This window comes from Haemorhous mexicanus, chromosome 14 (genome assembly GCF_027477595.1).
Source record: "Haemorhous mexicanus isolate bHaeMex1 chromosome 14, bHaeMex1.pri, whole genome shotgun sequence".
Taxonomy (NCBI): domain Eukaryota; kingdom Metazoa; phylum Chordata; class Aves; order Passeriformes; family Fringillidae; genus Haemorhous; species Haemorhous mexicanus.
This window is the reverse complement of record NC_082354.1, coordinates 8,628,413-8,641,961: the sequence shown is the minus strand read 5'-3', so window position 1 is coordinate 8,641,961 and position 13,549 is coordinate 8,628,413.

Sequence of the window (13,549 nt, the reverse complement as noted above, 5' to 3'; positions counted from 1 at the left end):
ACTGTTTTGTGGATGTCAAGTGATTCTTGGAAAAAAAAAAACCCCAGGATGACATGAAGCATCTCCAGGAAAAGACAGTATTTTCTGTATAGTGAAAAATGTTAGAGGGGAAACAAGCCCACTGCCCCCACCTCCATGCTTGACACATGCACTGAAACAAACCCTTCATTTTGCTTGCTGAAAACCAGCAGGAGAAAAAAGTTTAAACAAACCAATAATCAGATGTCATCACGTAGGCTCTCCTGCTGGAGCTGCATGGGAGCTGTGTGACTCACTGCCTCAGTCACGGAGCAGAGGAATGAGTGAGCTGCACTGAGGAAGAGTAACTTCCATGACAACTTTTGTTTCCAATATAGAATTTCATTTTCAGCATTAAAAGGAGATTATTCTTTCCACAGTACTTATACACATGTAGGCATCTGCTACCAGATGGAGCCAAGCCCCACGTTGTTTTAACACCTTTATAGATGCATGGGAGTGGTTTACTCATCCCAGTCCTTGACAAGGGCTCACTAAACAAAGGGAATGAAGAGCCTCTTGTGGTTCTCATTCCCATCTGGCAGTTTTGGAAAGCCAGACACAAAGACCAAGTTTTGCAAGGCTTCAGAGGTGACCCTACTGGCATACTGAGCTCCCTCTTCTGAGCCAACTCATAGCAACACAGAATCACAGAATGGGTTGGAATGAAAGGGATCTTTAAGGGTCCTCTGGTTCAATGTCACTGCCATAAGCAGGGACATCTTAAACTAGATCAGGTTGCTCAGAGCCTCATCCAACCCAGCCTTGAATGTTTGTAAGATAATCTAGGTTAATTCTAGGTTTATCTGAGAATATATGTAACAAGAAAAAAATAGGAATAAGAATGAAATAATTTAAAATATCACCTAGTTCAAGAAAACTTATCTGATGCAGAATCAAGTGCAAAGGAAAGTGCAAACTCCCTCTTACTAGAGGGACACCCTGTGCTGCACATGTGCAGTGGTGCCACAAATCTTAGAATAAAAGGCTCCAGGGACACCTGAGAGCAACTTCCAGTACCTAAAGGGGCTACAAGAGAGCTGGAGAAGGGCTTTGGACAAGAGCAAGGAGTGACAGTACAGGAGGAAATGACTTCACTCTGATAGAGGACAGACTCAGATTAGATATCTGCAAGAAAATCCTGCCTGTGAGGGTGCTGAGGCACTGGCACAGGCTGTCCAGACAAGCTGTGGATGCCCCATTCCTCAAAGTGTTCCAGGTCAAGTTGGAGGAGGCTTTGAGCAATGTGGTCTAGGGCAAGGTGTCCATGCCCAGGGCAGTGAGGGGCTGGAACAAGATGATCTTTGAGGTCTTTTCCAACCCAAGCCCTTCTGTGACTCTGTGACTTCATGCAAGATGAGCTGTGGTAACGGTATGTGCTCCTCTTATTAAAACAAAAAAGAAATAAAAGCTCTTCAGTCACTGGGTTGGGGAGAATTCCTCACAGAGGCATGCCAGGATGATATAGAAAAGCTCTAGAAAAGCTACAAACTAATGCCAGATCTCTTTCCTCCCACTCTGATACTTTTAGCTGTAAGGCCATCTGGTAAGAGGGATATAAAGCAAATTTTTACTTGCACTCACAACACAAGCATAGTTGAAAACTAGATTAACTCTAGTCCATTTGAGCTCACTGGAAATGTGCCAACAAGTAAATTAGATTGATCACCACTAATCTCCATCTCCATCACTGCTGGTCCCTGGTTGAGCCCAGGGATAGAACCAGTAGAGCCAAATGGGAGGAAATTGAATCAAGGGTTTAAATGTATGTCTTCAATAATTTTTTAAGGAACAGACTGGCAGACCAGGCCCTCTAAGCTTCCAACCCTTTGTGGTGGTGAAGCTACAGAGAATTCATCTGCAGAAAGTTTGTCCAGAATTTTGAACTGTGACTAAAAGATGATTTTAGCCTCATTAACCCAGTCAAGTGATTCCACCCAAGCCTGACCCTTAACTCCAAATGTGCAGTGGATGTATACTACAAGGCATTCACATCATAAGCTCTGCTCTTTTTATTGTTTTAGAAGAGTTCAGTCTAAACAAACCCTCTCTGAGGCACAGGTCATGTGTACACTGCAGAGAGAGAGCCTGCAAATTCCAGGTAGTGAAGAAAGGTTCTGGATGTTTGTGACATTCAAAAGCAGAGTTGGCTGAAGTGACAATTATGTCCCCTGCAGAAGAAATGTCTGTCTGTACTGTGAATTTCCTTCAGAAAAACCAAGCCACTTCCTGATGTTTAAATTCCTCATAGAAAAGCCAAGAGAAAAAAAAAAAACATAGAACAACAAAATTTGTTACTGTTGATTTACATTAACCTCATTTTTGAATCACTAGGGCATGATCCTCCTCTGCTGAGCCCAGCCTGAGCATGAGGCAGCCTTTAAGGCACCCCTGCTAAGCCATGGATCCCTGACCTCTCTGTGCAGCACGTCAGCAAACGCAGTGTCCTGATTTACTGAGTGATTCAGGGGTTAAGTATCAGGGGTCAATGGAGACACAGCTTTCTAGCATTAATAGTAATCTCAAAAATATTATCTTGATTAGCTCTACATCTCACTGACCCTGAGCCATATCCTTATTTTTCAGCTGCCTTTCCCCTTGCTGCTGCTCTATTTCCTTCCGAAGTTTTCAACTAAATCCAAGTCATTGACGTAGTTCAGGCATTTTGAGGGCAAAACAACACCCACCCTTGATCCTGAGCCAGAAGTCTTTAAAAACTATACTGAGGTCAAGTCATCAGGATTTCTCAGCTGACCAGAGAACCTCCTGGAAGGAGCTCCCAGGTGCTGAACAGCTCCACGTTGCTGTTTCTTAGGCTACCCCAGCTTCTGCTGTAGCTCACTGAGGGCCTCAGCAGCTGCCAACACTGACTGCTAAAGAAGCTTTCTTAGTTTAGCAGATGGAAGCTGGATTTCACCTGTGTGGCACTTGTGCACATGAGCAAAAATAAGATATTAAATGGCTCTCTTCAAAAAACAATGTATGAATCAGTACTAAAGATTTAAGCTCTCAATTTCCAGACAAACCTGTCCCTTACTTCATCTTGAGTAAAAGCAAAACTACCCTCCAGGTCTCCCCATTTGACAATGCTGAGAGATTATCAGCAATAAAGCCATCATCTAAACTGATGCCAGAGTTTAGATTCAAATATTGCTGGTTTCTCCTCGTGTCTTCCAGTTTTGAATATTCAGCATCTGCCTTCAGAAGGATTTAGCCCTGGTGTCATTATTAACAATATTCCACTTTGAACATTACTTGAGCTGTTAAGCAAAGAAAGCTGGAGGTTTCTGCCAGGTAAAACATCAGAGAGCAAGAAAGGCAGCAAGCAGTGTTAAGAGAGATCAGAAAATTTGTAATTGAACAGTAGTTAGAAAATAACAGCATCCAACCCACAGTGTAACTACACACCCCCCACCTCTGAGAAGACATCAATACACAAAATTTTTAGTATCTTGGCTGTTAGTAGGGCTACATGTGCAAAGCTGGTTATGAAACATGATTTTAAAAAGCAACATTTCAGTAGTCTCATATCTCCAGTATTACTTGCAAATTATTTAAACCTGCAACATTTTCTGTTTTAATAATCTTTGACAATCTTTGCTTCACTACCTCCAGTAATCAAATACAACAACAGCAGAAATATTAACCTTGAAAAAATTGCATGAAGTCCAAAGCTGGGCATATATTTTGGCAATGTAACTGTGCTTTACCCAGTGCAGTTAAATAAGCTATGTGATTTCCATCTGCTTTGTGTAATTGGCATGCTGGACAGATGTTGGAACAGATATTTTCTGCTTCTGGTAAGTGGATTCCCTGGTTCACCCAGCCACAAACCAAGATCTTCACCAAGGTGTGGTAACACTTTGGCAAAAAGGGAGGGCTGACAATAGGTGGGCTGAGCTACTCAAAAATAATCAGCAATGACAACATTTCAGAATTTCATAGTTTAGGAAATCAAGCCAAAGAATCTTGCTCTTATCTGCAATTCCATGGGAAAATGACAGTTTCTCCTATGCATGTCTTAGGAACATCTTCCAGTTGCTTTTGCTGAGGCTTAACCTAGCCAGCTCACACACACTGAGCAGGCTGTTAGCTGGCCAAGTTACAGCACATGGGCTGCTTGCCAGGACTCATTCAGAATAAAGCACTCAGTAACTGCAGCTTCAGACATATCTATCTGCATCCCAGTGGGACTTGTCAACTGGATGGCACCACCACAATGGCAAGAGAGACTGGAAAAAATGCCTTGGGATAAAACAGGCACTAGGTCCAGCACCTGGGGAGCTGAAGGCACCTGGGCCATGGCAGCCCAGGTACTTCATGAAGCTCTCCTGGCACTAAACCTCCCCTCTTCCTGCCAAGTGACTCACCCAGTTATTGTCCAGAAAATGCCACAGCCCTGGGGAGAGCTGTGGGCTCACAGCCATTGCTGTGATAACATCCAGGCTCCCCATTACGTTTGTGGTGCAAAAGCACTCAGCTGTCCATAGGCCATGGCTGGGCTGGAGGCAGTGGGAAGGGACCTGAGGGGAAAGCAGCCAGAGCCCAGCCTGCCCTGCCTCTGACACAGCAGCATCTCCTTCCATCAGTCCTGTGACTGTCCCTGCCAACAGCTCCACTCATCACTCACTTGCTCAGGCCAGAGAGTGCAGCCCTGTGTCATGTGTGGGCATCCAGCCCCTATCCAGCCCCACACAGATGGTGATGAAAGAGCAAAGTTTTTGTCACAATAACTTTCACCAGAGATTTCAGTCTTACTTAAAACAGGTTTCTTACCTGCTGGTTTTATTGTGATGCTAATTGTTAGAGTAATACAGGCTCACATCACACTGGTAACTGCTACCAAACAATGCAAAGCTTTTACTTCTCATTGCTGAAACTGGGAAAACGTGGATGGGAAGTTGGAAGTGGCCAGACAATTCCCACATCTCTGTGCTCACCTATTTTAAAAATGTAAAAAATCATGGCTGCACTGTCACCTTATTCCAGTGAAGAGGGATCAGGTCTCTACCAGTTCTTACAGCTGCTGTCACCAGTCCTTTGGTGATGAGCAGCATGAAGTCTGGTACACTTGTACTGCAGTGATTCCCTGGAGATGGATCCAAGTCACATGGGGCTTCACTTAGGAACAAATCAGCTCCCTAAGGATCACAAAGACTACATTTGCAGTAGATTGTTTTTTTCTCCTTACCTTTGTATTCAGTTTTCCATTCTCCTGCTGCTGCTGGAGCAGTTTGTCTGTTATAAACACAAACCATTGGGAGGGTCCTTACAGACCCATCAATCTGCTCATGTATATTCCAGTTCTCAGGGCCATTTGCTCTTCCTCCTGCTCTCCAGTGCCTCTTTCCACATCTCACCCCATGAAGCTGAGTTGCAGCATCATTGCCATGCTCTAAAGGAGATGTTATTGAACACCTACCTACCTCTTCCCGAATTTCACTGCTGCATTTCAAGAGGTGGATTCATGCTGGCTGACATCAGGTACTTCACATCTGCTTTGTCACATCCCTGACAGTGTCTCGCTCAGGTAGCTTGGGTGGTGGGAAGAGCTGAGTGCTAGAGCTGAGCTGGGTGGCAGCAGTGGTGCTTGCTGCACAGGCAGACAGGCCTCATCTCCCAGGCAGAGAGCTTTTCCTGCAGCTCCAGGATGGGTGCTTGCCTTCCACAGAGAGGATTGCAGATCTCAGTGCTCCCAGTACCTCCTGAGGTCTCAGTCTAATCAGGTTACTGATCACCACTTTGCCTTTGGAGACATCTGATTTTCCACATGCCCCACTGCAGCTCATCTCATGTTCCAGACCAAAACTCTAGAAACTGCAACTGGCACCAGCCCAGCCCTGTGTCTGGCCTTCATTCCTCATCTGAAAAACACAGATACTCCATTCACCCCACAGAAGCCCAGACATCAAAAAAAATGGGAGCCATTATTTGCCTTCAGCAGATTGCCTCCTTATTGCCCTCTGAGTGTCATTCATGGAAATGGATTACACCAGTCTGGTTCCCTGGAGGGTCATGGAACCTCTCTCAAGTGTTTTGTTGGCCAAAGCCCATCTACCAGCAGATAACACCAAGCCAGCTCTCAGCAAGAGCAGCTCTGGAAAGCTTGTTTACAAGAGTTTTTAGACTAAAACTCTTGTAAAATACTTTTGACAAGAAGTACAAGTTCTAGTTTAAAAGATACTCAGATATTTGTCTGAAATTCATTCTCAAGCTACAGACAGCCAACCCACTTCAGCCAGCACAATTAGCTCCAAGGGTTCAGGAGGAAAGACAGGGTAGTGGATTTTTTTTAAACCATAAAAGCCAAACATGAAAAATTAGTTTTTCTCAGTTAATACTCCATCATTCCAGTGAAAAAACAGGGTTTGATTTGGAGGAAGTAAAAGGCAATGGCTTTCTTTCCTAGCAGCCTTTACTTCCCCGAGCAAACAGGGATGGGAGTAGAATAAGAAAATAACCCACTGAGCTAAGGACAGTTCCAGCACTCAGCAAACTGCTGAGCACTGAAGCTGCACTGACAGACTGATGGGTCCCAGGGGTGGTTAAAAGAGTGAGGCCATCAGAAAGAACACAGGCTTTTGGAGAGCAGTAGAAGAATCTTCAAAAGACATGGAGGGGAAAAAAGCATATAAATAGTAGCAATTATTAGCAGATGCATACAGACTGAAAGGGAATGCAATGCACCATACCACAAATGTTATTTTAAGACATGATAAGAATATATCTGACATATCTCCATTTTTATAAAGGTTTATGCATGCTATGGTTGCACTGTACCCTAGTGGATGTCTATCCACACAGGAAATATTTTTGTTGTTAGCATCTATGCGTCCCACCATCAAGAAAAAGCACCTCACCAAATTAGTGTGGGTATTTATTTCTTATTGGGCTATTCAGCAGCAGAACACCATCAGCACATCACCAGGATGCACTGGAAATGATGCAGTGCTCTGTGTTGGAAGAAAACCAGATCTAAACCAAAAAACTTCTTAAGCTTTCATGATAATTAGGTGCCTGTAACATCTTCTGCCTCCCAGGGAGGGAGGGAAAGAAGTAATTATCAGCCATCCAAACTCCCTGCTACACAAAGAGGGCTCCCACGCTCCTGTCATCTGTGACAAGAGCCAGTTCTCTGTGGGCAGCACCTGTCCTATCCCCTGCCAAACAGCAGCTGAACGAGGCTGCTTTCACCACTCTGGCATGGGCCACCCTCCTGCACCACACAAACTGCCAGGCTCAAACTGAGGAGCTCATTCCCAGCAATCTCCAGAGCACTTTGGAGAGACAAGGCTGATGACTACCAGCCTCAGTGCTCACAGCTGCAATCTGTAGAGATCACATCTGGGATCACATCTGGCCAAAGCCCATCTGCCAGCAGAGATCACCAAGCCAGCCAGCCGTCAGCAAGTGCAGCACAGCGGCTTTGAGAGAAGCTGGGATTGCTGTCCTGCCCCACAGGCAACAGCTCTGCTCTCTCAACTCATGGATGGCTGATCCTGCCTCAAGAAACAGCAAAACCTGAACATTCATTCTATGCTCACAGATGTCAGTAATCATGTTTCAGCCAACTTCAACAAGGGCAGAATAGATTTTTCTTAGTCTGTTTTTTCTTCTGCTTAAAAATAGGTGACATCAATTTGACTTGTCAGTTTTAATTAGTATTTGCATTATGTTCTGCTCTAAAGAGGTTGTTCTGTTTTGACAAACAAGGGAGAAAAAAAAATCTGATCCATAAATCAAGCCTAGAATTTAGGATGTCAACATGAAAGGCAAAACTAATTAAGATGCTTCACGGGAGATCCCAGCGCTTCCCACATACACCAGTAAGATGATGTTTTAGACAGGCATTCTTTATATTTGTATATGTGCAGACACAGCCAAATAGTCAGGGATTCACAAAATTAAAAGTGACATCAATTAGTGCTAGCAATGGAACACAGACCAAGACTTGTAGCTAAGTTCAAGCCTAATGATACTGGATATTGCTGCAAAAACACATCAAGAATCAATCCCTATTTCAAATAATAGAGTGTAGTGACTCAAGACAAGGATGTGAAGAAAGTGTTGTTAGCAGCAACAGCTAATGAATAGAAAATTGACAAAAAAGTGCAGATTCTCTAGACTGCACTGCTGTAGTCAGTCAGTATTGCATACAGATATAACCCCAGGGACACCAGCAGAAATAAGGATAATTTTTAAAAAGTTATTCGATGTATTAGACATTTCAGTTTACTCTGAAGCAGACTGACAGAACAATTTTTTTTTTCTTTTTTTGAAGCACCTAACCTAATCAAACTTACAGGTGAAGTGTAGGGCAGTCAGGGCAAAGTTGCATGCACATTCCAGAGATTCTGTTTAATGTTTAGTGCCATTTCTGACACTGCAGAGTGTTAGAAGCATAAATGATGTAGAGCATTGAGCAGTATCACTGAGAAGTCTGTCAAAGCACATTGGGAGCTTCTTCTCCAACCATTTGAGGAACCTTCAGCTCTTACAGCAGGAAGAGGCCCCAAAAGATAGGAGTCATTATCAGTCCTAGAGCAATATTCAAGTTTGAATTGTTTTTCTGCTTGCCAAAAATTGTTTAGATGCCACTGACACGTTTAAAACCAAGGGAAATGTGCACAGGACAAATCTACTCAGCAGAAACATTTCCAGTTGGGTGTATTCCCCTTTGCTCCCTCACCTGCTCCCAAAAGCAGGAAAAGACTGCTCCAAGCAAGGCTTCCCACAGCACAGGGAGGCAGAGCACAAGAGCTTCATTTCTCATGTTTTGTACTTCTGGCATTACCTGAGCTGGAAACAGAACCTCCCAGCAATAACCAAGGCATGAGTAAGGCTGGACACAGTAACTTTATTGGAATTCAGCAGCAGGACAACCTCATTGAAGGAGGGGAAAAGCTAGATAAGATGAAGAACTGTGCAAACCCCCCCAAGCACTGACATGCAGGCAAGTTTCACTGAGAACTAAGAGAGTCACTAGAACAACCTTCTAGGAGCTAGAAAGGGCTGGACTTGCCTTTCTGGTTTTAAGGTGGAGCTTTGTTCTGCCTGTGATAGTTTGTGTGACATGGCTGGATGCAGTTGTGAATGGTGGGAACACAGGCAGGACCCATGACCAGGGTGACCTCTTGTACATTCCTTGTGCCAGAATCAATTGCTTGCTTGAAGTGTGCTTCAATTTGAGCAAGAATTCTGGGGAAGCCTTGGTGGTAGGAAGGGGTGGGGTGAACAGAAAGGAGGAGGGAGGAGAAGGCATGAATACTTTAAAGACAATACCTCAGTTTTGCAGGACAACACCTATTTACTTGTTGTACAGGCAAGTTATGAGACTCTTGATTACCAAGCTTTGTACTGAAGTAGCAATTGGCCTCTGATTACAGCAGCATGAACTCTGCTGCTCTAATAAAACATCAAAATCAAAGCTGAATCATGCTACAAAGGGAAGATTTCAAAAAGAGGATTTGTTTTGGTTTTTGTTGTTCTGTTTTTTGAATGGCTGTGACCTGATCATAATTAAATTAGCCAAAAAGCAGTCGGTGGGTTTTTTCCTTAATATAACAGAGAGAAGAGTGCAGACAAGAAAAGTGACTCAAAAAAGGGAAATATTTGCATTAATAGAAATGCTGGAGTGTTTCAGTAGAAGAGACCAAGTGCTTTGGTTCATCTCCCTCTTGTGTCACAAGCTGTCCCCTCGACATGTCACTGTGGTAGGACCAAGGTTTGCCAGAGGGAAGACATGCTCATGGCAGGGATAAAACACCAAAAGAAGAACTACAGTGAAAGCTCCCTGACTACCTCCATGGATCTTGCCCCTGTAGAAATTACCAGGTTTTATTCCCCCTGGGTTGTGTGAAATGCTCTTTCCTTTTATCTAAACTTGATTATAGTGCTCATCCACAAATGAATTCAGGCTACTCCAGGTATTTAAACCTCTCCTCACAGGAGGTACTCAAATTCAAGTTCAGGGCTATAAATTTAAACACAGGAGACCCAAGATGGGTCTGAGCATCTTTGTACATGGGCAGAGCAACAAACTCCATCTCATTTGTCAGATGGGAACCAAGGTGACAACCTGTGACTCCAAGGTTAGAGCCCAAAGATGAACAAGGCAAGTCTGGGTGAGACTGCTGGGCTCTGTGACCTGTCCTTCAGTGAAGCTTCCCTCTGGGCACCTCCATAATTTGTAGCTGTGTGCACAAAATCCTCAAAACTGAGGTGCTGAGTTGACATCACCCAGGATGGGACCTGCTCCAGCATCCCAACAAGTTAACAGCAAGACTCCCCATCATCTCTCAAGAGCTCCATGTCCCATGCCATAGCCACAAGAGGGATCTGCAGCAGGGTGAGGATCAAGCACAGCATGGCCAAATCATCTTCTTTTAAAGCTCCAGCTGAGCAGAACAACTTCACATGAATTAAGCCCATGCATCAGTCTACTGGTCTGTTTCCACAGTTAAAGTCTTTCCCTAAATACAACACAAAATAAAGGAGGCTTAAAAATCTCACCAGGCTCACATAAATGCCTCTTCTTAACCATGAAATATTGATGTTAATACAGGACATGAATAATTGAGCTCCCGATTTCTCTGAAAACCCAGCCTTACCAAATGCTACAGGACACAAAATTTATATTTGGGTAGTAGAGGAAATAACAAATGGTTTCACCTCTTAAACCAGTCTCATAGGCAGCCTTAAGTATACCAAAGTACAGTAATTGCTATGATGGCAGCTTGCCCATATTAAGGCTTAATAATGTTATAATAAAAAGAGTTTTAATGGCTCTTCTTTTTAGGATTGATTCACCTTAAAAAGGAATCAATAAATGCATTTTTTCACTTCATCACTGCAAACAGCTGCTTGGTATTTTTTAGCTTTTCCTGCACTCAGCTTTGCTGGAGTCCTACAACAGTGACCCACCTGGTCACAGATGCTCTAGGCACACCCTCAGTCAGCAAGGGGCTGGGACAGATGTAGAAACAAGGAAAGCCAGGAGCAGTAATCCTGCTATGTTTCAGTCTGTCAGACTCCTTAGCCCCATTTCCCATCACTAGACTCCCAAGCACATTTTATTCCAACAGTACCCAAAAATAAACTTCAGGTGGGGGCTGACCAGGGCTTGGCTGGCTACCAAAGCCTCTTCCACAGACTTTCCCAAGAACTGCTGGGCCCTGCAGAGGACCCTGTGCAGAATTGCATCCCACAGGCCAAGCCAGTGGTGATGGTGCTACTGGCACAAGTGGCTGCAGAGCTCAGCCTGACTGAGCACATGAATCCCATGACCAGGGAGTCCTCAAAGCAATCACTGTGAACCATCCTCTTGGCAGACTTTACTGGTGTTACCCTTCCCTTTTGATCATACCTTCCACACTGTTAACAGAATAGGGGACCTAAAACACAATACCTTCTTTTCACCTGATTTAACCAGCTATTTAGAAATAAGTCAAATGCAGAAGGGATTGCATTTCCCTTTACAAAAAGAAATACCACCACAGAAATTATTCTTTACTGACATAATGATATCTCACCTAGAGCCAAAGGCAGTGCAGTGGGAGCCAGGCAGGTGCTCAAAGATCCCCATGCCCAGCTAGCCCAGTGCTGAGGTGCTCTTAATTCAGGCTTATATTTCTCAGGGTTCCTGCCTAACTCCATGCATCATTTTAGGGCTGTATTTGAGCACTGAAGTGACCCATGCCCCAGTGCAGGACAGGAAACAGATATCTAAGGCTCTGCCAGAGTCAAGATGTCACTGCACAGGCTGCTCACCTGAAGCTGGCCCAGGGATGAGCATTTAGGGGGAACTTCACACAGCCAACAAGTCCTAAAATCAGTTAAATTATTTAAAAAAGCATGGTTACAAAAGCTCTGGATATCTCTCTGAATAATGAAACCCAGCAGATAATATAATTGAATAGCTAATTTCACAGCAGCTGTGAAATCATCTGCAAAACACTTACCCCTCATGTGTCTCATCCCATCTACATAAAACCCAACCCAAGCGACTTAGAAGCAGCAGAAACTCAGTCTAGCTGACAAACCAAAGCAGTGGATGCAATTTTACAGCTGTGACAAATTCTGTTTGGGCCAGTCCTGTTTATATTCTTTATCAGTTATCTGGATGAGGGGATCAAGAGCACACTCAGTTTTCATCTGACACCAGGCTGGCTGGGAGGGCAGGAAGGCTCTGCAGAGGCATCTGGGCAGGCTGGATTGATGGGTCCAGAGCAATTGTGGAAGGCTCAGCAAGGCAAAGGGCTGGATCCTACCCACACACAACCTCCCCCTGCCCTGCTCCAGGGTCAGGGCAGAGGGGCTGGAAGGTGCCCAGAGGGGAAGGACCTGGGGGTGCTGGTAGAGAGCAGCTGAACAGGAGCCAGATGTGCACAGGTGGCCAAGAAGGCCAGTGGCACCTGGCCTGTTCCAGCAGCAGTGTGGCAGCAGGAGCAGGGCAGGGACCATCCACCTGTGCTGGACACTGGGCAGGGCACACCTCAGTCCTGGGCTCAGCTCTGGGCCCCTCAGGACAGGAAGGGGCTGGAGAATGTCCAGAGAAGGGAATGGAGCTGGGGAAGGGTCTGGAGCCTGTCCAGAGAAGGGAATGGAGCTGGGGAAAGGTCTGGAGCACAAGGCTGATGAGGAGCAGCTGAGGGTGTTTGGCCTGGAGAAAAAGAAGCTCAGGGGGACCTTATCACTCTGTACAACTGCCTGAAAGGAGGCTATAGCCAGGTGGGATTCGGTCTCTTTTCCCAGGTAACAAGCAACAGAAGAGGAAATGGCCTCAAGATGCTCCAGGAGATGTTTAGATTGGATATCAGGAGAAATTCCTGTCAAGCATTGTAACAGGGAGGTGGTGGAGTCACCATTTGGGAAACATAGTAAATGTAAAAAGATTTTCAGAAAGCTATAAAAGTAGGCCTCAGAAAGAGCAGAGAGCTTACAGCTGCAAAGTCTGAAAGGAGAAAAGTTACAATAGTATAGCAAGCAAAGACATGAAACAATAGTTTGAGTTTTAGATTTAGCTATTATAGACCTTAAGACAGTAGAAAAATATGCCTAACAAGATAGTAGAAGGTTTTAAACTTAATAATAGAGTATTGTGTATTGTTAATAGAAAAGCACACAAGCAAGCATTGTTCAAAGCAAGTGTACATGTGCTTTAGTGATTAGCTAGAACAATCATCTGTAAGCTTTAACAATGTGCTATTGGCTAGAAAGTTTTTAAAATACTCTATAACAAAGAAATCTGCAGCAAGCGTGAGCTGTTGCCATGTTTCAGTTGTCTAAACCATGTCATGAAACTGATACCACAGTAAAACTCAAACAGTGTATGCCAGCTGTCCTGTCCCACTTGTGAAAACCTCCAACACAGCCATTCCTGGAGGGACTTAAAAGGCACACAGATGTGGCACCTGGGGACATGGATTAGTGCTGGACTTGGAAGAGCTTGGTTGGACTTGGTCCTTTCCAAGCTAAATGGTTCTAATCTAAGTGATGAGATATTCTTGCTGAGAGCACAAGCTATTATGCC